Raw genomic sequence first — 23,115 nt, 5'->3', positions numbered from 1 at the left:
CTGAATTTGATTCTCACTCTCCAGGGTCAATCCAAGGCTCTTGTGATGCGATGTTGCTCTACCCCATCCCACCCCCGTGCTTCCCCCAGTGCACTGGGAGTCCTTAACTGTATTGACCTCAATTTGGAAACAATGTTCCCAAGGCAGGAGATGTGGCCCTCCCCAGGTAGCTGGCCTGATAAACACCTGTCCTGGGGCAAAAGACCTAAAGCAGGGAGGGACTCTCACTTCCCACTTTCATATGCTATAGCCATTTAATGGGCTGTGGTGACCTCTCTGGGTCACCTAGCCTGCAGAATGGGATGTTGACTTTATGCCACAGTGAGGGAACGGAGGCACAGGGCTAGTGAGTGAGAAAATCAGAAAGACTCTGTGACTAGGAAACACTATTCAGGCCCACGGCCCCTACAGGACTCAGCATCCTTTGGGGTGCACCAGTGGGTGGTATGCAGCACCCTGGTTACCATCTGTACCTTGTGGGGGTGAGGGTGAGTGTCCTGGCAGGACAAGGTGCTCTAGGACCCACGAGGTAGATAGACATTGCTTTCCCTGGCTGTGGGCACGGCAAGAGTTCTGAGTTCTGTGCTCTTTTTTTTTTTTTTTTTTTGAGACGAGTCTTGCTCTGTCCTCCAGGCTGGAGTGCAGTGGCCGGATCTCAGCTCACTGCAAGCCTGCCCCCGGGTTTACCCATTCTCCTGCCTCAGCTGTGGGGACTATAGGCGCCCACGGCCCGGCTAGTTTTTTGTATTTTTAGTAGAGACGGGGTTTCACTGTGTTAGCCAGGATTCCCGATTTCTGACCTCGTGATCCTCCCGTCTCGGCCTCCCAAAGTGCTGGGATTACAGGCTTGAGCCACCGCGCCCGGCCCTGTTCTCTAATACATGTGAGGACCAGTGCCTACATGCAGTAGACACTTTCTCATTTCAGACATTCCAAAGATTTTAGGGGATGCATAGAAAGAAACTGAGATTCTAACCACATCCTCACACTGACAGGAGCCTCCAGTCCGGGCTCAGCTCTGACTCCTCCTGGGGAGGTTTACTCCACCCTCCTCCTTCCAACTAGAACCCAGCCCCAATAGCCCCGTGCACACCCATCTTTTATAGCAGCAGCCTGTCTTGGCAACTCAGCATTCTCTGCAATAATCTTGCTGTTTGTTGTTTACTTCTTTAGTGTTTGCTCCTTGGAGCTGTGTCTAGTTCACCGCTATGTTCCCAATACCAGGCACAGTACTCGGCCCATGGGAGGTGCTCAATGAGCAGTTGTTTAATCCATGAACAATGGCTGTCTCTGTGCTAGGGAAGCAGAAGGAGTAGGTCAGAGCACACCTTAGCTCACCCATTCCCTACCTGGGTGACCTTGGATAAGTCCTGAATTTTTTTCCTTTCAGTCACCTTGTCTGTGACATGGAGATTAATTAAACTTACCTGAGTTATTTCTGATGAGAATTTAATGCACTAAAGTATCTAAAATGCTTCTAAACACAGACTGGCACTGTCAGGCCTCTGAGCCCAAGCCAAGCCATCGCATCCCCTGTGACTTGCATGTATACGCCCAGATGGCCTGAAGTCACTGAAGAATCACAAAAGAAGTGAAAATGCCCTACCCCGCCATAACTGATGACATTCCACCACAAAAGAAGTGAAAATGGTCGGTCCTTGCCTTAAGCGATGACATTATCTTGTGAAATTCCTTTTCCTGGCTCATCCTGGCTCAACAAGCTCCCCCACTGAGCACCTTGTGACCCTCACTCCTGCCCACCAGAGAACAACCCCCCTTTGACTGTAATTTTCCTTTACCTACCCAAATCCTATAAAGTGGCGCCACCCTTATCTCCCTTTGCTGACACTCTTTTCGGACTCAGCCTGCCTGCACCCAGGTGATTAAAAAGCTTTATTGCTCACACAAAGCCTGTCTGTTTGGTGGTCTCTTCACACGGACGCGCATGACAGGCACAGTGAGAGTGCAGCACACATGTGAGTTGTTTGCATTATCATGCCGCAGGTTGTTGGAATTCTTTTTCACTCATCATTTAGATCTTGAAACTCTGTTTACCTCATTGCATGTAAGGAAAATACATTTTGAATTATGTTTAGCATTTCACACTGAAATTATTTAAACTAAAAATAAACTTTAAAAAAATAGCCGGGTGTGGTGGCCGGCGCCTGCAGTCCCAGCTACTCCGGAGGCTGAGGCAGGAGAATGGCGAACCTGGGAGGTGGAGCTTGCAGTGAGTCGAGATCGCACCACTGCACTCCAGCCTGGGAGACAGAGTGAGACTCCGTGTCAAAAAAAAAAAAAAAAAAAAAAAAAAAAAAAAGATATATATAAATAGTTGATATTTATATATGATTCCTGTATGCTGCATAACTCTTGTAGCACAGAGCTGTTGATTTTTTTTTAGATAATGTATATTACACAGTTATTTATTTTTTAGATAATGTACATTATTTGCCTTTTTCAGTGATATTTTGGTATTTTATATTCAGTTTAGATAGCGTTTCTATTTTTTGTATAAATAAATATATTCTTTTCTATTTTCAGCTAATAACCGTGGCCACATAGTTTTAAAATATTTTATTACATTATCTGGAAGAGTTGATAAGATAATCTTATATTTTGTGTATGAACATATAAATATATTTTATATTTTTGTGTGTGAATATATAAAAATATTTTATATTTTGTGTGTGAACATATAAATATCTGGACACTGAAAAACTGATAATACATTTCAAATGCTTTTCTTAATCACTCGATTTTTAATCACTCTATTACATTCATCTTTTTATACATTCTATGAATGGATGGATGTAGAATATGTTGACAGATACTATATAAATGTATGTATAGATCAATGTAGATGCAAATATACATCTGTTTAGACAATGCTGCTTTCAAAATCACAGAGAATGATCACATTTTAACCTTTTATGTAATTAAACAAAAGATTTTCTATTTTTAATTACATTTACATTTTAATAATACAATACATAAATATACAGCATATTTTTAATAAAATTCTGGATTCCATTTAATATTATATTACTAGAACTTCTGTATCTATTCTGACACTTGAGATTAACTTTAACTTTCCTTTTGCTGAGTTTGCCCAGTTTTTATTCGAAGTAATACTACATCATGGGATCACCTTAGAGGCTTTCTATATTTATATGTTTTGCATCAGTTTCTAAAACCTGGAAATTATCTCATTTTGAATTTCTTATGGAAATAGAATCTTCTCCACTAAAAAACCCCATTAGTATACTGCACATTATTATTATTATTTTTTCCAAGACAGAGTCTAGCTCTGTTGCCCAGGCTGGAGTGCAATGGTGTGATCTTGGCTCACTGCAACCTCCGCCTCCTGGGTTTAAGCAATTCTCCTGCCTCAGCCTCCCAAATAGCTGGGTTTACAGGTGCCTGCCCCCATGCCCTGCTAATTTTTAAATTTTTAGTAGAGATGGGGTATCACTGTGTTGGCCAGGCTGGTCTCCAACTCCTGCCCTTGTAATTTGCCTGCCTCGGCCTCCCAAAGTGCTTGGATTAGAGACGTGAGCCACCGTGCCTGGCTACAGCACTTTAAAGTCAGGAAAACTAAATGTTTCTCTTCTGGTCATATTATCTACAGAATGTTTAGTTATTATTATTTATTTTCATTTGCTTTCAATTTTAGTATTTGCTCTTGAAATTACTTTTTAAAATGGCATAATATTCCCTTGGATTCTATTAATGAACGTCAGTGCTGTTTTTTGTATTTTGATATAAAAAATAAAACCTCAGTGTGGATGTGATGGCTCACACCTGTAATTTCAGCACTTTGGGAGGCTGAGGTGGGAGGATTACTTAAACCCAGGAGTTTGAGATCAGACTGGGTTACATAATGTGGCTGCCTGCTGTCTAAGCCATCTGAACTCCCTGGGGGAGGGGCAACAGCCATCACTGCAGCTGCTAGCTACCAAAGACACTAAGCCCCTGGGTCCAGGGGAGGGTGGCAGTCATCACTATAGCTCCAGGCCATGCTATTCCCCTGTTGGATCCAGGGAGGTTAGATAGCTTGGTCCTAAGAGGTATTCCCTATAGCACAGCACACCAGCTGTTGCAGACAATGGCCTGATTCCCTCTTTAGGCCAGACCTCGATCCATCCCTTCTCACTGAGTGGGGAGTCTGCAGAAACTCTAACAAATCCAACTGGGAGTGAAAGGACACAAAGATAGATGTGTACCCGCCCCCCACCCGCTACACCCTTGTTCTGCTCTCTAATCTTTGCACATACCAGAGATTTCGTAAGTTCTGTGAGTACCTGGTTTTCTGCACGTACCAGAGATTTTGTTTTGCACATACCAGAGATTTTGTAAGTTCTGAGGCAAGGTCACAAGACGTGTTTAAGTAAGATAAACTCTTGCTGCCATAAACCTGCTCTCCCCCGCCTCAAAGGTTGAACCGAAATATCAGAAATGGCGGGAACCAATCATAGTTAGCCAAATCGCCTTGTTCAAACACTAGCCAATCATATATCTGATTTGTATAATAACTCTATGCCCACTTTTCTTAGACTACATAACACTGCTCGGAGCTCAGTGGGGGAGCTCTCCTGCCCGTCTCGTTTTGCCAGCGAGGGAGAGTTCCAGGTTCGAACCTGTAATAAGATTCTTGCTGCTTAGCTTTGACTCTGGACTCTGGTGGTCTTCTTCGGGGAATAAACGGTCTGGGCATAACACTCTGATCTTAGTTATTTCTTGTCTTCTGCTAGGTTTTGAATTTGTTTATTCTTGCTTCTCTAGTTCTTTTAATTGTGATTTTAGGGCATTGATTTTAGATCTTTTCTGCTTTCTCTTGTGAGCATTTAGTGCTATAAATTTTCCTCTAGACACTGCTTTGTCTGTGTTCCAGAGATTCTGGTATGTTGTGTCTTTGTTCTCATTGGTTTCAAAGAACTTATTTATTTCTGCCTTCATTTTGTTATTTACTCAGTAGTCATTCTGGAGCAGGTTGTTCAGTTTCTATGTAATTGTGTGGTTTTGAGTGAGTTTCTTAATCCAGAGTTTTAATTTGATTGCACTGTGGTCTGAGAGACTGTTTGTTATGATTTCTGTTCTTTTGCATTTGCTGAGGAGTGTTTTACTTCCAATTATGTGGTCAATTTTAGAATAAGTGGGATGCTTTTCAGCATTCTTTGTATGTAGGGCTTATGCAGTGCCAGTGTGCTTTTTCAAAATGTGGTTATTTTGAAAGGTTTTTCTCTTTTTATTTGGCAGGACAGATTTGCTGATGGTATTATTCTAACTTAAAAGTAAATGTAAAACAGGAAAACCCAAAAGTATATAAAAATTAAACACAAGAACTGGGCACCGTGGCTCACGCCTGTAATTCCAGCACTTTGCTGGAGGCCGAGGTGGCTGGAATACCTAATGTCAAGAGTTTGAGACCAGACTGACCAACATGATGAAACCCCGTGTCTACTAAAAATACAAAAAAAATTAGCCAGACATGATGGAGGGTGCCTGTAATCCCAACTATTCAGGAGACTGAATCAGGAGAATCACTTGAACCCAGAAGGTAGAGGTTGTGTTGAGCCGAGATCATGCCACTGCACTCCTGCCTGGATGACACAGTGAGGCTCTATCTCAAAAAAAACCCAAAAAATATAGCAAGATCCTTTGGGAGGCCGAGGTGGGTGGATCACTTGAAGTCAGGAGTTCAAGACCAGCCTTCCCAACATGGCAAAACCCTGTCTCTACTAAAACTACAAAAAATTAGCTGGGAGTGGTGGCAGGCGCCTGTAATCCCAGCTACTCGGGAGGCTGAGGCAGGAGAATTGCTTGAACCCGGGAGGCGGAGGTTGCAGTGAGCCAAGAACTTGCCAGTGCACTCCAGCCTGGGTGTCAAGAGTGAGACTCCATCTCAAAATCAATCAATCAATCAATCAATCAATCAATCACTAACATGTTCTTGCTCAAATATTTAATTTTGTTAAGATGTCAATACAACCTATAGTGGTAAACAAATTCGACGTAATTTCTATAAAAATACTAATAGCACAGGTTGTTTAAACAGAAATATTCTTTAAAGTTTTTAAATTTGATTATGAACTATAGCCAAACGCCCATGAAAAAGAGGAGCCAATATACTTTCTCATTTCAAAACATGTTAAAAGCTATAACAAAACAATGTAGTACTGACACAAAGATGGATAAACAGATGATAAATCAGAATAGGGAGCCCGAAATGAACCCTTCTGTAAATAAGCGATCTTCCACAAAGCTACCATGAGCACACAATAAAGAAAAGATAATATCTTCAAAAATTAATGCTGAAAACTGAATATCTGCACTGATAAAGCTGGATTTTTTCCTTGAACCATATGCAAAAAAAATTTAAATAAAATACTTAGATATAAAAAATAGCTAACAAATCTCTTTAAAAAAACGTGGAGAAAAGACGTGACATTGGCCTTGGAATCATTTTCTTAAATGACATTAAATGCATAAGCAACAAAGAAAAGAACAGAAAAATTTAACTGAAATATACTTAGAAATTTTTGAACATCAAAAACAAATTCAAGAGAGTGACAATGCCTCCTAGGAAATCAGTGAAAATATTTGCAAATCACATGTGATAGAAGTTAATATTCAGAATATATAAGCAACTCTTAAAACTGAACAATAAAGTTGAATAATGGGATTTAGAAATGGAAAACTAATTAAACTAAATTTTTATCAAAAGTATAAACAGGAAGAGTATTTGAACAGACACACAAAATTACTATTTTGTAGAGGAATGCATAAAAATTACAATGAAAGACAAAATAACTTCACACCCATTAGAATAGCCACTAACGATTTTTTAAGAAAACCAAATCTGTTGATGATGCTATGAAAATGAAACCTATGTTAATTGTTGGCGGAAAACAAAGATGCAGGCATTATTTTAAAATGTTACAAATGTTCCTCAGATAATTAAACATAAAATTATAACCAATTATAGCAATCTTACTTATAAATTTATTTCCAAAGTATGCAACACAGAACCTGGAAGAGATATTTAAACGTTTATGCTTATTGTACCAGAATTCACAAAAGTCAAAAGGCTGAAACAACTTAGATGTCCCTTGATTTATAAATACATCAAAAAAAAATTTAACATATATAGACATGGAATATTATTCAGGCTCTTTTTTTTTTTTGAGACGGAGTCTCGCTCTGTCTCCCAGGCTGGAGTGCAGTGGCCGGATCTCAGCTCACTGCAAGATCTGCCTCCCGGGTTTACGCCATTCTCCTGCTTCAGCCTCCCCAGTAGCTGGGACTACAGGCGCCCGCCACCTCACCCGGCTAGTTTTTTGTATTTTTTAGTAGAGACGGGGTTTCACGGTGTTAGCCAGGATGGTCTCGATCTCCTGACCTCGTGATCCACCCGTCTCGGCCTCCCAAAGTGCTGGGATTACAGGCTTGAGCCACCGCGCCCGGCCTATTCAGGCTTAAAAAAGAAAATCTTGTCACATTTTAAGGTAAATTTTGAAAATATTATGTAACGTGAAATAAACCAGTAACAAAATGATAGATACTACATGATTCCATTTACATGAGACAAGTTAAATAGTCAGACTCATAAAAACAGAAACTGGAAAGGTGTTTGCCAAGGGCTGGAGAGAGGGTAAAATGGGCAGTTGTTACTTAGTGGGTATTGAGTTTTAGTTTTAAAAGATGTAGAACCTCTAGAAGCCTTTGGCATAACCAGGTGAATATACTTTAACATGCCTGAAATCCACAGCTTTTTTTTGACAGAGGGTCTCACTTTGTCACCCAAGCTGGTGTGCAGTGGCAAAATTATGGCTCACTTCAGCCTCAAACTCCCAGGATAAAGTGCTCCTTGTCCCTTGATCTCCCAGGTTTGCTGGAACCACAGGTGCACACCACCATGGCTTGTTATTTTAAAGTTTTTTGTGTAGAGCAGGTCTTTGCATGTTTCCCCAGCTTGTCTCAAATGTTTGGGCTCAAGTGATCCTCCTGTTTTGACCTCTTAAGTTTCTGGGATTACAGAGGTGAGCCACTACCATGCCTGGCCATAAAATGTACACTTAAATAGATTTTTAAATAATCAATTTTATGTTATCTGTTTTTAAAAAAATTATTTTAGAAGGAAAACTAAATGCAGAATTATAAATATTTTCTAAAATTACCTAAAACAAAAGTGTTTCTCTCACACAAAGGAAATATATATTCATTTAAACACAGGGTGAAAATAAGATTATTTTCACAAAAGTGTTTCCACTGAAAATCAACTAAGAAAGAATATCTCTACACAAAAAATATATATTCATATTGGGAGGCTATTAAACACAGGGTGAAAATAAGATTATTTCCACAAGTCTGCTCAGACCCCCAGATAAAACCACCACTGAAATCAACTAAGAAAGAATATATACGAGATAAGCCATAATCATAATTGGGGTCATATTTATAGATAAAAACAGAAACATATAATCTGATGGTGATAGACATATGGCTAATTTATTTCTTAACTAAACCCTACATTGACTTAAAGTGCACAAACAGAATTGCAAATTGTCTAGAATTACAATATGTAAGTAAAACAAAAAAAACAATACACTGATATTAAGAAACTGACACTAAAAAGCACACCTATAGAACTGCAAAATAATAATAAAAGTAATGTTTACTCATAAGATCTGGTATGCAACATTGATGTACCATTAAAAAAACTGTCTAGATAACTACAATATTTGACTGTATCTGTGTACTCATGGAAGGCAGGTATTTTGAATCATCGACATGCACTGCATGGCAGTAAAATTTAAGAGAAATTGCAATATAATCATAAATAGAAGATTCTAATGATAAGCTTTTAATAAATAAGCATTAAAGAAAACTAGAGGTAAATTTCATAAATGTCATGTTTATATATGCTATTCTTACACAATATATGCTACATATATTCTTAAAGAATCTATGCTATTCTTACACAAAATGAAACTGCTGTAATTTAACTTTAGAAGCAAAGAATAGTCTTACCCGGGCTGGGAGCGGTGGCTCAAGCCTATAATCCCAGCACTTTGGGAGTCCGAGACGGGCGGATCACGAGGTCAGGAGATTGAGACCATCCTGGCTAACACGGTGAAACCCGGTCTTTACTAAAAAGTACAAAAAACTAGCCGGACAAAGTGGCGGGCGCCTGTAGTCCCAGCTACTTGGAAGGCTGAGCCAGGAGAATGGCGTAAACCCGGGAGGAGGAGCTTGCAGTGAGCTGAGATCCCGCCAGTGAACTCCAGCCTGGGCAACAGAGCCAGACTCCGTGTCAAAAAAAAAGAGAAGAAAAAAAAAAAAATAGTCTTACCTTGCTAAATAAATAAAAAAAAATCTTGCAGAATATAATTAAAGCCTCTGATATATAAAACAAATATCTGGGAAGAACTTACTTTATTATTTAAATATAAGCTGAAGAAAGTGAATGGAAATCATATAATTCCTTTCTGTCTGCAGCAAACTTAAATGTATAACTAAATATTTTAGTAAATATGGAATGCCTACTAATTATCTAATTTACTTCAGGCATAACACGTAAATTCTAACATGTCCTAAATGTCTGAATCTAAAATAACAGAGAAATTTGAAATAGAAAATAGAAAGTAAAAATGTATAGGGAGAGCAACATCAGTAAAATAATAATAATAATAATAATAATAAAAAAAAGGTGACCTATTTTCTTTTTTTATTTCTGAGATGGAGTCTCTCTCTGTCGCCCAGGCTGGAGTGCAGTGGCTCAATCTTGGCTCACTATAACCTCCGCCTCCTGGGTTCAAGCAATTCTTCTGCCTCAGCCTCCCGAGTAGCTGGGATTACAGGTGTCCACCACCATGTCCAGCTAATTTTTGTATTTTTAGCAGAGACGGGGTTTCACCATGTTGGCCAGGATGGTCTCGATCTCCTGACCTTGTGATCCACCCACCTTGGCCTCCCAAAGTGCTGGGATTATAGGTGTGAGCCACCATGCCCGGCCAGGTGACCTATTTTTTTATCCCCTGATAGCAAAATACTTGTGAGCCATCCCTGACAAAAATGTCCTTATGAAAGATCCAGGCAACCTGGCTCATACCTGTAATGATAGCTACATAATACATTGAGGTTGAAGAATTTCTTCAGGCCAGAATTTCAAGACCAGCCTGTATTATGTAAAAAGACTTCATCTCTCAAACAAGTACCTTCAAAAGAGCTTTGAGATCCAGGGATGGAGTTGTCAAACCCTCCTAAAGCCCAAGATTGAGGAACGTTCTTTTTAGGAGACAGGCTTCTATTAAGGTGGCAAACTACAGAACCTCTGTTCTTGGCTATAGACCAAAAAATAACCAACCCAACTTGCTTCCCACTGACTGAGAATTCTGAACTTACCCTATAAACCATTCCAAACTCCTCTCAGTCAAAACCTGGGAGAGCTTCTGCTCTCCCAGAGGCCTGGAGGAAAACACCCATTTGTAGCCATACAGTTTAACATTTTACTTCTAGCTCCAAGCCACAGTTCATGGCCAATTGTGCTGAAGTAGAATCCCACACAGTGACCTGGGAAGATGCTCTCTGGTACTCAGTGAAAGGCATCCTCATCCACATCGTGACGTAAGGCCCACCATATGCAGACCTGACTGCAACAACTTCCCCTAGTGTCTGCTCTGCAGATGAATGTCCTGAAGGATATTCAGTGTGTCCAATAATAAAATGGGAATTACAACTACCCAAGCCTTTTGTAACAAGCCAACTAAAGGTAAATCCTCTGTAGACGCAGCAGCCTTGTGACCAATCTACCACCTCTGCCTATTACAAATGAAGAGGTCATCCTATAAATATGGGATCTTTGCCTCTTGTAACCAGTTTATATAAACTTGAAGAGGTTTTCGTTCAATGAAATTTTCAAAAACCAATGCAAAGCAAAACTATATTGTGCCCATTGTCAATGTTTCCATTTTAACATAACCCTGGAAGTATGTAGCAGAAGAGTTAGGCAAAAATACATTGTTTAAAGCCATTGAAATTGAAGACAAGTAAGTAAAGAGTTGCTGTTTGCAGATCATATAATATTATATATTTTTAAAAAACCATAAACGGTAAATTTAAGGCCAGGCATGGTGGCTCATGTCCGTAATCCCAACACTTGGGGAGGCCAAGGCAGGCAGATCACCAGAGGTTAGGAATTCGGAACCAGCCTGGCCAATATGGTAAAACTTTGTTTCTACTGAAAACAGAAAAATTAGCCATGCATGGTGGCGGGCGCCTACAGTTCCAGCTACTCAAGAGTCTGAGGCAGGAGAATCACTTGAACCTGGGAGGCAGAGGTTGCAGGGAGGCAGAGGTTGCAGTGAGCCAAGATCACGCCACTGCACTCCAGCTTGGGCAACAGAGTAAGACTCCATCTCAAAGAAAAAGAATATATTTTAGCCTAAAATATTAACTCCATGCTTCAGAAAGATAAATTTTCTTGTTTCACCTAAGTTGTACCTTAAGAAATGCAGTGAGATAGACAACAACATAAAAATAGTGGGGGACTTTTATACGTTACTTACAGCATTACACAGGTCATCATGAGAGAAAGTCAAACAAACAAACAAACAAAAATCAATGGGCTTAAACTATAACTTAGAACAAATGGACTTAACAGATCTTTACAGAATATTCTACCCAGCAACTGCAGAATATATATTTTTTTCATCAGCACATAAAACATTCTTCAAGATAGACCATACAATAGGTCACAACACAAGTCTGAATTTTTTTTTTTTTTTTTTTTTTTTTTTTTTTTTTGTAATAGCGTCTCACTCCGTCACTAAGCCTGGAGTGCAATGGTGCAATTTTAGCTCACAGCAACCTCTGCCTCCCAGGTTCAAGGGATTCTGCTGCCTCAGCCTTCCAAGTAGCTGGGATTACAGGCACATGTCGCCATGCGTGCCTGCTTTGTATTTTTAGTAGAGATGGGGTTTCACCATATTGGCCAGGCTGGTTTTGAACTTCTGACCTCAGGTTATCTGCCTGCCTTGGCCTCCCAAAGTACTGGGATTAAAGCGTGAGCCACCATGCCCAGCCCCTGAATAAATTTAACAATATCAAAATTTTATCAAGTACTGTCTTAGACCGCAGTGGAATAAAATTAGAAATCAATTCCAATAGGAACACTCAAAACCATACAAATACATGAAAATTAAATAACCTGCTCCTGAATGACTGTTGCATCCACAATGAAATCAAGATGGAAATTAAAGAACTCTTTAAACTGAATAATAGTGACACAACATATTAAAACCTCTGGGATACAGCAAAAGCGGTGCTAAGAGGAAAGTTCATAGCATTAAATACACACATCAAAAAGTTCAAAACACCACAATAAACAACCTAAGATTACACCTCAAGGAACAAGAGAAACAAGAACAAACCAAACCCAGCAGAAAAAAAAAAAAAAAAAAAAAAATCAGAGCAGAACTAAATAAAATTGAAACTTAAAAAATATAAAAGGTAAATAAAACAATAAACTAGTTATTTGAAAAGATAAACCAAATTGATAGACTATTGGTGAGATTAACCCAGAAAAGCAGAAGGAAGATCCAAATATGCTCAATAAGAAATAAAAGATCATTCTGAGTTTTTGGCCAGGCGCGATGGCTCAAGCCTGTAATCCCAGCACTTTGGGAGGCCGAGACGGGCAGATCAGGAGGTCAGAAGATTGAGACCATCCTGGCTAACACGGTGAAACCCCATCTCTACTAAAATATACAAAAAACTAGCCAGGTGTGGTGACCAGCGCCTCTAGTCCCAGCTACTCGGGAGGCTGAGGCAGGAGAATGGTGTAAACCCGGGAGGCGGAGCTTGCAGTGAGCCAAGATCCGGCCACTGCATTCCAGCCTGGGCGAGAGAGCGAGACTCCATCTCAAAAAAAAAAAAATAAAAAGAAAGAAATAAAAGATCATTCAAAGCTACTATGAATACCTTTACATGCTCAAACTAGAAAATCTAGAGGAATTCCATAAATTCCTGGAAATATACAACCCTCCTAAATTAAACCAGGAAGAAATAAAAACTCTGAACAGACCAATAACAAGTAGCAAGATTAAACTAGTAATAAAAAATTGCCGCTGGGTGCAGTGGCTCATGCTTGTAATCCTAGCACTTTGGTAGGATGAGGCGGGTGGATCACTTGAAGTCAGTCTGCTAGGGATGCAGAGATGATTTAAACATAGGTAAGTCAATACATGTTATCCACCAAATAAACAGAATTAAAACCAAAAATTATATGATTATCTCAAAATACACAGAAAAATCATTTGGCAAAATCCAGCATCCCTTTATGATTAAAATCCTCAGCAAAATTGGGATAGAGGGAACTTATTGTAAGGTCATAAAAGCCATCTATGACAGGCCAGGTGTGGTGGCTCACGCCTGTAATTCCAATACTTTGAGAGGCAGAGGTGGGCGGATCACCTGAGGTCAGGAGTTTGAGATCAGCCTGGTCAACATAGTGAAACCTCATCTGTACAAAAATACAAAAATTAGCCAGGAATGATGGCGGGTGCCTGTGGTCCCAGCTACTGGGGAGGCTGAGTCCCAGAGGTGGAAATTGCAGTGAGCGGAGATTGTGCCGTTGCACTCCAGCCTGGGTGACAGAACAAGACTCCGTACGGGAAAAACAAAACAAAACAAAACACAAAAAAAACTATCTATGATAAACAGCCAACATTACACTGAACGGGAAAAAGTTGGAAGGATTTTTTCTGAGAACACAAGACAATAATGCCCACTCTCACCACTTCTATTCAACATAGTAATGGAAGTCTTAGCCAGAGCAATCAGAGTAAAGCAAAAAATAAACAGCATCTAAATTGGTAAAAAGGAAGTCAAACTGTCACTGCTTATCAATGATATAATTGTATAGCTGGGAAACCCTAAACACTCATCTAAAAAGCTTTTAGGGCTGGGTGCAGCGACTCAAGCCTGTAATCCCAGCAATTGGGGAGGTGGAGGCAGGTGGATCACCTGAGGTCAGGAGTCCAAGACCAGCCTGGCCAACGTGGTAAAACCCCGTCTCTACCAATAATACAAAAATTAGCCAGGCGCGGTGGCAAGTGGGTGTAATCCCGGCTACTAGGGAGGCTGAGACAGGAGAATCACTTGAACCCAGGAGGCAGAGGTTGCAGTGAGCTGAGATCATGCTACTGCATTCCAGCCTGGGCGACAGAGTAAGACTTGTCTCAAAAAAAAAAAAGAAAAGAAAAAAAAAAAAAAAAAAAAGAAAAGAAAAAAAAGCTTTTCGATCTGATACGTAAATTCAGTAAAATTTCAGGATACAAAATCAATGTGCACAGATTAGTGGCACTGGTGTACACTAACAGTGACCAAACTAGGAATTAAATTAAGAACTCAACTCATTTAAAAATAGCTGCAAAAAAAATAATAATTAGGAATATGTCTAACCAAGGTGGTGAAAGATCTCTACAAGAAAAATTACAAAATGTTGCTAAAAGAAATCACAGACAGTGGAAACAAATGGAAACATATTTCATGCTTATGGATGGGTAGCAATCCTATTGCAACAATGATAAACCAACCAAAAGCAATCTGCAAATTCAATGTAATTTCCATCAAAATAGCATTATTATTCTTCACAGAACTAAAAAAAATCCTAAAATTTATATAAAATAAAAAGAGAGCCTCCATAGTTAAAGCAAGAAGAAAAAAAAAAACCAACAAAACCAAAAACACACACACACACAAAAATCTGAAGGCATCACATTATCTGACTTCGAACTATACTACAAGGGTATAGTTACCAAAACAGCATTGTATGGGTATAAAAATAGACATTTAGACCAATGAAACAGAATAGCGAAACCAGAAATAAACCCAAATACTTACAGCCAACTGATCTTTGACAAAGTAAACAAAGATATAAAGTGGGGAAAGAACACCCTATTCAATAAATGGTGCTGGCACAATTGGGAAGCCACATATTGAAGAATAAAACTGGGTCTTCGGCTGGGCACAGAGGGTCATACCTGTTATCCCAGACTTTAGGGAGGTTGAGGTGGGTGGATCACGAGGTCAGGAGTTCAAGACCAGCCTGGACAAGATGGTGAAACCCCGTCTCTACTAAAAATACAAAAAAAAATTTAGCTGGGTATGGTGGCGGGTGCCTGTAATTCCAGCTACTCAGGAGGCTGAGGCAGAGAATTGCTTGAACCTGGGGGGCAGAGCTGAGATCACGCCACTGCACTCCAGCCTGGGCGACACAGCGAGACTCCGTCTCAAAAAAAAAAAAAAAAGGATCTTCATCTCTCACCTTATAAAAAAATTAACTCAAGATGGATCAAATACTTTAATCTAAGACCTGAAACTACCCGAATTCTAAAGCATTGGAAAAACTCTTCTAGACATTGACTTGGGCAAAGAGTGCATGACCAAGAACCCCAAAGCAAATGCAACAAAAACAAAGACAGATGTGACTTAAACAATTCTCAAAAGAAAATATACAAATGGCCAACAACAACAAAAAATACTGAACATCACTGATGATTAATGATCAGGGAAATGCAAATCAAAACCACAATGTGATACCACCTTACTCTTGCAAGAATGACCATAATTGACTGGTCATTTTGGCTGATGCCTGTAATCCCAGCACTTTGGGAGACCAAGACTGGTGGATCACCTGAGGTCAGGAGTTCCAGAGGAGCCTGGCCAACATGGTAAAACCCCGCCTCTACTAAAAACACAAAAATTAGCAGGGTGCGATGGCTTATGTCTGTAATCCCTGCTGCTCCGGAGGCTGAGGCTGGAGAATCGCTTGAACCCGGGAGGCGGAGGTTGCAGTGAGCCGAGATCGCACCACTGCACTCCAGTCTGGGCCAGAGAGCGAGACTCCATCTCAAAAACAAACAAACAAAACATACAAACAGAAAAGACCATAATTAAAACATCAAAAAATGGACCAGGCACGGGTGGCTCATGCCTGTAATCACAGCAAACTCCCTCTCGGAAAAAAAAAAAAAAAGAAGAAAAGTAAAGAAAAGAAGGGATAAAACCCCAAATATTGTGTGTCCTCACTTATGAGTGGGAGCTAAGCTATGAAGATGCAAAGGCATAAAAGTTATATAATGGGGCCAGGCGTGGTGGCTCACGCTTGTAATCCCAGCACTCTGGGAGGCCGAGGCAGGCGATCACCTGAGGTCGGGAGTTCAAGACCAGCCTGACCAACATGGAGAAACCCTGTCTCTACTAAAAATACAAAATTAGCCGGGCATGGTGGCGCATGCCTGTAATCCCAGCTACTCGGGAAGACTGAGGCAGGAGAATCGCTAGAACCTGGGAGGCGGAGGTGGCGGTGAGCCGAGATCGCACCATTGTACTCTAGCCTGGGCAACAAGAGCAAAACTCCGTCTCAAAAAAAAAAAAAAAAAAAAAAAAATTAAAAAATTAAAAATTAAAAAGAATTATATAATGGACTCTGGGCACACAGCGGGAAGGGTGGGAGAGGGAGTGAGGGATGAGAGACTACATGTTGGATACAGTGCACACTGCTTGGGCGATTGGTGCACCTAAATCTCAGAAATCACCACAAAAGAACTTATCCATGTAACCAAATACTACCTGTACCCCAAAACTACTGAAATATAACAATTTAAGACAAAAATAAAACCCCCAAAACCCCATAAGTTGAAGTTTATATGCTTTGGCTTTTTTTCCCCAGAAATGGTCTCACTCTGTCACCCAGAATGGAGAGCAGTGGCTTGATCAGGGCTCACTGCAGCCACAACCTCCTGGGCTCAGGCAGTCCTCCTACTTCAGTCCCTGAATAACTGGTACTACAGGTTCAGGCCATCATGCTAAATTAGCTGGGTGTGGTGGTGGGCGATTGTAATCCCAGCTACTTGGGAGGCTGAGGCAGAAGAATCGCTTGAACCCAGGAAGGGGGAGGTTGCTGTGAGCTGAGATCATGCCATTGCATTCTGGCCTGGCTGGCAGAGCAACATTTGTCTAAAAACAAAAAAAGATAAAAATAAAGGTGGTTTCAAGTTAAAAAAAAAAAAAAAGTCTAAGAAAATAAAATAGAAAAAGTTAAAAAATTATAAGAGATTATAAGGCCAGGCGCCATGGCTCATGCCTGTAATCCCAGCACTTTGGGAGGCTGAGGTGGGCGGATTGCCTGAGGTCAGGAGTTTGAGACCTGACCTCAACATGGTGAAACCCTGTCTCTATTAAAAAAACAAAAAAATTAGCCAGGCGTGGTGGCAAGCGCCTGTAATCCCAGCTTCTGGGGAGGCTGGGGCAGGAGAATTACTTGCACCCGGGAGGTGGAGCTTTCGGTGAGCTGAGATCGCGCCACTGCACTCCAGCCTGGGCGGCAGAGGGAGACTGTCACAAACAAACAAACAAACAAACAAAAAAGAGAGTATAAAATTTATGTGAAAATCTAGAGTGTTCAAAAATGACAAATTTGATGGATTTATTTATAAGATTTTACTAAAATTAGGTTTAGTTTTTTTTTGTTTTGTTTTTTTGAGATGGCGTTTCACTCTTGTTGCCCAGGCTGGAGTGCAATGGCCCAATCTCGGCTCACTACAACCTCCACCTCCTGGGTTCAAATGATTCTCCTGCCTCAGCTTCCCGAGTAGCTGGGATTACAGGCACCCATCACCACACCTGACTAATTTTTGTATTTTTAGCGGAGAAGGGGTTTCACCAGGTCAACTAGGCTGGTCTTGAACTTCTGACCTCAGGTGATCCGCCCGCCTCGGCCACCCAAACTGACGCCATTAAAGGAGTAAGCCATCACGCCCGGCCTTCAGTATTGATAATACACTATTACTAAAGTAAAAAATGATTTACTGTTGAACAAAAGTTTTATGTATTATTAACATGGCAGTAAACTATATTTGTTCACATTTCGAATACATTTAAAAAGAGAGTAAAGAAGAGAAAGAATTTTCCCGTGCTCTGGGGTGGGCCTGGCTCAGCTCAGGGAGGAAGCCCTGCCTGGAAAGGCTGCAGCCTTTTGTCATCAGAAGCATCTGATAACATCTTCTGTCACTCAGGGCCCGAAGGGGCGGGGCCTTAAACATCATCCAATCAGGGACTCTGGGCTGGGACCGTCCAATCAGGCATTCAGCTGGAGCGGACAGGGCGACTTCCGGGATGTGGTCGGACCTTTGGCTCTCGCCGCAGCCGGAGGTCAAGGTGTGGTGCTTGCTGCTGTGTGTCCTCTCCTCCTAGAGGCCCAGCTCCTGTGGTCCTGTGACCCGCAGGTATTGGGAGATCCACAGCTAAGTCGCCAGGACCCCCTGGAAGCCTAGACATGGTGAGTGTGCCGGGTCCGACATCCGGAGAGAGTGGCCGGGGCTGGTTGGAACCGGCTGTGGCGGGACTCAGGCCTCCCCGCAGTCAGCTCCACAATCTGTGCCGGAAGTTCTCCTTGCCTAGCTCTACCTCAGTCCGCTTCAGCCATAAGATGGCGGCTGCGCTGACACCCGGCCCCCGGGCGTCCTGTCTCTAACCTGCGCTATAACTGTGCCCTGGCCTGGAGACCTCTTGGGGCAGCTCTGCACCCGCAGCGCGGAGTCTCTCCCATATGTGCAGGGACCATGGTAGGGTCGTCAGAGGAGAATCCTGACTCCGCGTGTGGGTTCATGAATGGAAAGAGCTTTGGTCCGTGAGGTTCCCAGCTTCTGTTTCTTCCTATTAAAAATTTGCGGAAGTCAGCGCACAAATATTAAAGAATTTATCCAAAGAATGATTCCAAAATTGTAGAGCACCCAGCTATGGGTTGTAGTTTATGGTCTATTGAAGGGATTTGACGGAAGAGTTTTATAAGGCGCATAATGAAGAAAACCAAATTCAGTAATTGGTTAGGTACAGTTAGGTAGTTTCTTAGTTTGTACTATCAAGATGGAAATTTCTTGATTATGTTGTCAGAGATTAATTGGCAGTTTATAGTTTCTTAAGCCTGAATTTTTTTCCCCAATATAGTAATTTACAAAAAGTGCATTTGAATTAGTTTGTTTTTTGAGACAAAGTCTCACTCTGTCGCCTAGGCTGGAGCTCATTGGCACCGTCTGGGCTCACTGCAATCTCCGCCTACCAGGTTCAAGTGATTCTCCTGACTTAGCCTCCCAAGTAGCTGGGATTACAGGCATGCGCCACCACGCCCCCTTAACTTTTTTTTTTTTTTTTTTTTTTTTTTTTTTTTTTGAGACGGAGTCTGGCCCTGTGGCCCAGGCTGGAGGGCGGTGGCGCGATCTAGGCTCACTGCAAGCTCCGACTCCCGGATTCACGCCAGTCTCCGGACTCAGAGCCTCCCGAGTAGCTGGGACTACAGGCACCCGCCATCACGCCCGGCTAATTTTTCTATTTTTAGTAGAGATGGGGTTTCGCGGTGTTAGCCAGGATGGTCTCGATCTCCTGACCTCGTGTTTCACCCGCCTCGGCCTCCCAAAGTGCTGGGATTACAGGTGTAAGCCACCGCGCCTGGCCGGATTAGGTTTTTTAAAAGTAGAATTTAGGAACTAGAGCCTCTTCAGTCTAACTGCCTATTTGCACACCCCACAAGGAACTGCTGTTTCCTTGCATTTTTCACATGTGTCCCAAGCAGGGCCTCAAGTCTATCCCCCATCCCCTATTTCTCCAGCCTGACTCTGGCTTGCAGTAAAATACTTAATTTCCTCTTCCTTCTGACATTCCCAAATGCCAGTTTCCCCTCCCTTATTCATATTATCAACTATTTGTCCTTTAGTGTACATTTTGATACCTGTTTTAATCATTTTTTTGACAAAGCATTTGATGGCACATTTAAAAAAAATTGTTTTCTGTTTGTAAATATTTTTTCTTCTGTTTTCCCTAGACACAGATATCAGAATGTTTTGGGGGTCAAGATTTCCTTTGGAAACTTTATAGGGAGATGTGTCCTCAGCTACCCTTCAATTTTTTCTTGGACCTGAGATTCAGTACTGTCTGGGGAAAAACCAGGATACCCACCATGGCTATGTCTGCGAGAGTGTCTAGTGAATATCAGTTCCTGGGTCATTTTCTCCCCTAAGACAACCTGAGGTATGGAGTGGAGCCTCTTAAGAGAGCAGGTGTTGGCCGGGCGCGGTGGCTCAAGCCTGTAATCCCAGCACTTTGGGAGGCCGAGACGGGCGGATCACTAGGTCAGGAGATCGAGACCATCCTGGCTAACAGGGTGAAACCCCGTCTCTACTAAAAAAAATACAAAAAGCTAGCCGGGCGACGTGGCGGGCGCCTGTAGTCCCAGCTACTCGGGAGGCTGAGGCAGGAGAATGGCGTAAACCCGGGAGGCGGAGTTTGCAGTGAGCTGAGATCCGGCCACTGCACTCCAGCCCGGGGACAGAGCGAGCCTCCGTCTCAAAAAAAATAAAAAGAGAGCAGGTGAATGCCCTTTGACTGAGAGGCATCTTCTGGTGCGCTGTTTTTTTGGAAAGCTACCCCCTTGAGATACTAATATTGTCTTTACCCAACCCAGCTTCCATTTCTTGGAGACGCGTTGCTGTTCAGACAATCAGATGCTGGTAGTGAAGGGGAAACCAAAATAATTTTTGCCCCTGGATTCTCTTAGGGGACAGAAAAATAGTGATAGAAAAATGGTAAAAAGTTTGTGAAACAAAATAGCACTCCAAAGACAAAGAAAAAAAACTGATCCCAGTGAGATGGTGCAAGAACTTGCAAAGTGAAATATACCTGGGGCACTCACTGGGGCAGAGTTTGTTCAGAGTCTCCTGAGAGAATGATTATTGAGCACTTAAGTGAACAGGATGGGGTGGGAGAATCTCTAAGGTAATTGGATGGCCTGACTTGACACACGAGTCAGACATATCTGTACCTTGAAATGATTAAGTGATTTCTTCACTTATTTTGACCAGGTTTTTGTGTGTGTGTGGGTGGTTTTTTTTTTTTTTTTTTTTTTTTTTTGACAGTGTTTTCCTCTGTCACCCAGGCTGTATTGCAGTGGTGCAATCTCTGCAGTGCTACTTTTTGTATTTTTAGTAGAGATGGGGGTTTGCCATGTTGGCCAGGCTGTTTGAGCTCAAAATTCTGACCTCAAGTAATCTGCCCACCTTGGCCTCTCAGAGTGCTGGGATTGCAGGTGTGAGCCACTGTGCCCGGCTGACCTCAGTTTTTTAACTGTAAATTGCATTTTATTAGTAGGGTTTGAAAGGTAAGAAAATATTTACAAAGGGCATAAAAAAGGTGAGTTTCAGAAAATAATACCTAATTATATATTTGTTGAAAATTCTCATTCACCTTTTTCTCAGAGTGAATTTAGAAGTTTTCTCAGGTTTGTTTTGTTTTGTTTTGTTTTTTGTTGAGACAGAGTCTCACTCTGTCACCCAGGCTGGAGTGCAGTGGTGGGATCTCAGCTCACTGCAAACTCTGCCTCCCAGGTTCATGCCGTTCTCCTGCTTCACTCTCCCGAGTTGCTGGGACTACAGTGCCCACCACCATGCCCAGCTAATTTTTTTGTATTTTTAGCAGAGACGGGGTTTCACCTTGTTAGCCAGGGTGCTCTCGATCTCCTGACCTCATGATCCACCTGCCTTGGCCCCCCAAAGTGCTGGGATTACAGGTGTAAGCCACTGTGCCCAGCCTTGTGGTGTGTTTTTTATGGCTGAATGATTTCAAACAGAATTCCATCTAGCTTTTAGAATGTTAGCTACTGAGAAAAAAAATAAGAAAAATTGTTCTTCCATTTCGGCTGTAGAGAATTAATATATTTCCACAAGCAAATGTGGTAGATAATTGGGGAGTTACATAGATTCGTGAAAACATCAGTTTCTTTTTTTGCAGGGTGAATTTGCTAAAGTAAATATCTTTGTTCTATATCCTGTTATTTCGATTTCTGAGTTTAATGCTAATTTTTTTTTTTTTTTTTTTTTTTTTTTTTTTTGAGACGGAGTCTCGCTGTGTCACCTAGGCTGGAGTGCAGTGGCCGGATCTCGGCTCACTGCAAGCTCCACCTCCCGGGTTCACGCCATTCTCCTGCCTCAGCCTCCCGAGTAACTGGGACTACAGGCGCCCACCACCTCGCCCGGCTAGTTTTCTTTGTATTTTTTAGTAGAGACGGGGTTTCACCGTGTTAGCCAGGATGGTCTCGATCTCCTGACCTCGTGATCCGCCCGTCTCGGCCTCCCAAAGTGCTGGGATTACAGGCTTGAGCCACCGCGCCCGGCCTTAATGCTAAATTTTATGTGATGAAACTTGGTACCTCCTAGAAGTGTTCCCATATAACTAATTGTTTACCACATGATTTTTAATACAAAAAGTAAAATAATACTTTATTGTCCAAAAGAAATAAATACCTTTCTTTCTCTTACTGAGGTACAAAATACAAACACCTTAAAATTTTCTTATATGTTTTTGGATCATTTTGCTGGATTTTTTCAAACACTTAGTTTCAAAAACTAAGTGAATGACTCTGACATGGTAATTAAAGCTTGAGCCCAATGACTGCAAACCGAGGTTAATTTTGAGCCAGCAAAAGGAGGTTATTAAAGACCCAGTTAGTTCCTTCTGGAAAGCCTTTCCTGCAGATGTCCCAGCCCGCTTACCCCAGCGGTGGAAGAAGCCTCCATAGTGAGAGAAGCTACAGAGCCCTGCAAAGCTGGGGCCCCACAGGCAGATGCAGTTAAGGTTAAGATAGAAAGGGTTTGGGAGTGTCTTACTGAAGATAAAATTGTTACTGTTTTGAGGCAGTTTTGAGAGGTTTTAAACCAGTTTACATGTATGTTAAAAAAAAAAAAAAAATTGAATTCCAAAGGAGTATGGCAACAGGAGGAAGTACCAACTATAAGATCTTTAAGGATTGCAAAGATTAGGCAGAAAAGGGCTTTTTTTCCTAAGGATAAGAAAATAAGTTTAGAAAAAAGGTGAGGGGAATGTTTAAATGAAGGTTGAAATAATCAGGTTTTAGATCAGAGAATGTTTTACCCTGAAGTCAGTGTGTTCTTAGGAGGGATATAAAATGAGGTTGTATGGTGGCTCAGACTGAGCATAGCTCAGAGTTCAGGAGTCTGTGGGAAGAAAATAAACTTAAGTGAATTTTGATTAAGAAATATT

The sequence above is a fragment of the Macaca thibetana genome, chromosome 19 (genome assembly GCF_024542745.1).
Source record: "Macaca thibetana thibetana isolate TM-01 chromosome 19, ASM2454274v1, whole genome shotgun sequence".
Classification (NCBI taxonomy): domain Eukaryota; kingdom Metazoa; phylum Chordata; class Mammalia; order Primates; family Cercopithecidae; genus Macaca; species Macaca thibetana.
This window is presented reverse-complemented; position numbering follows the sequence as displayed.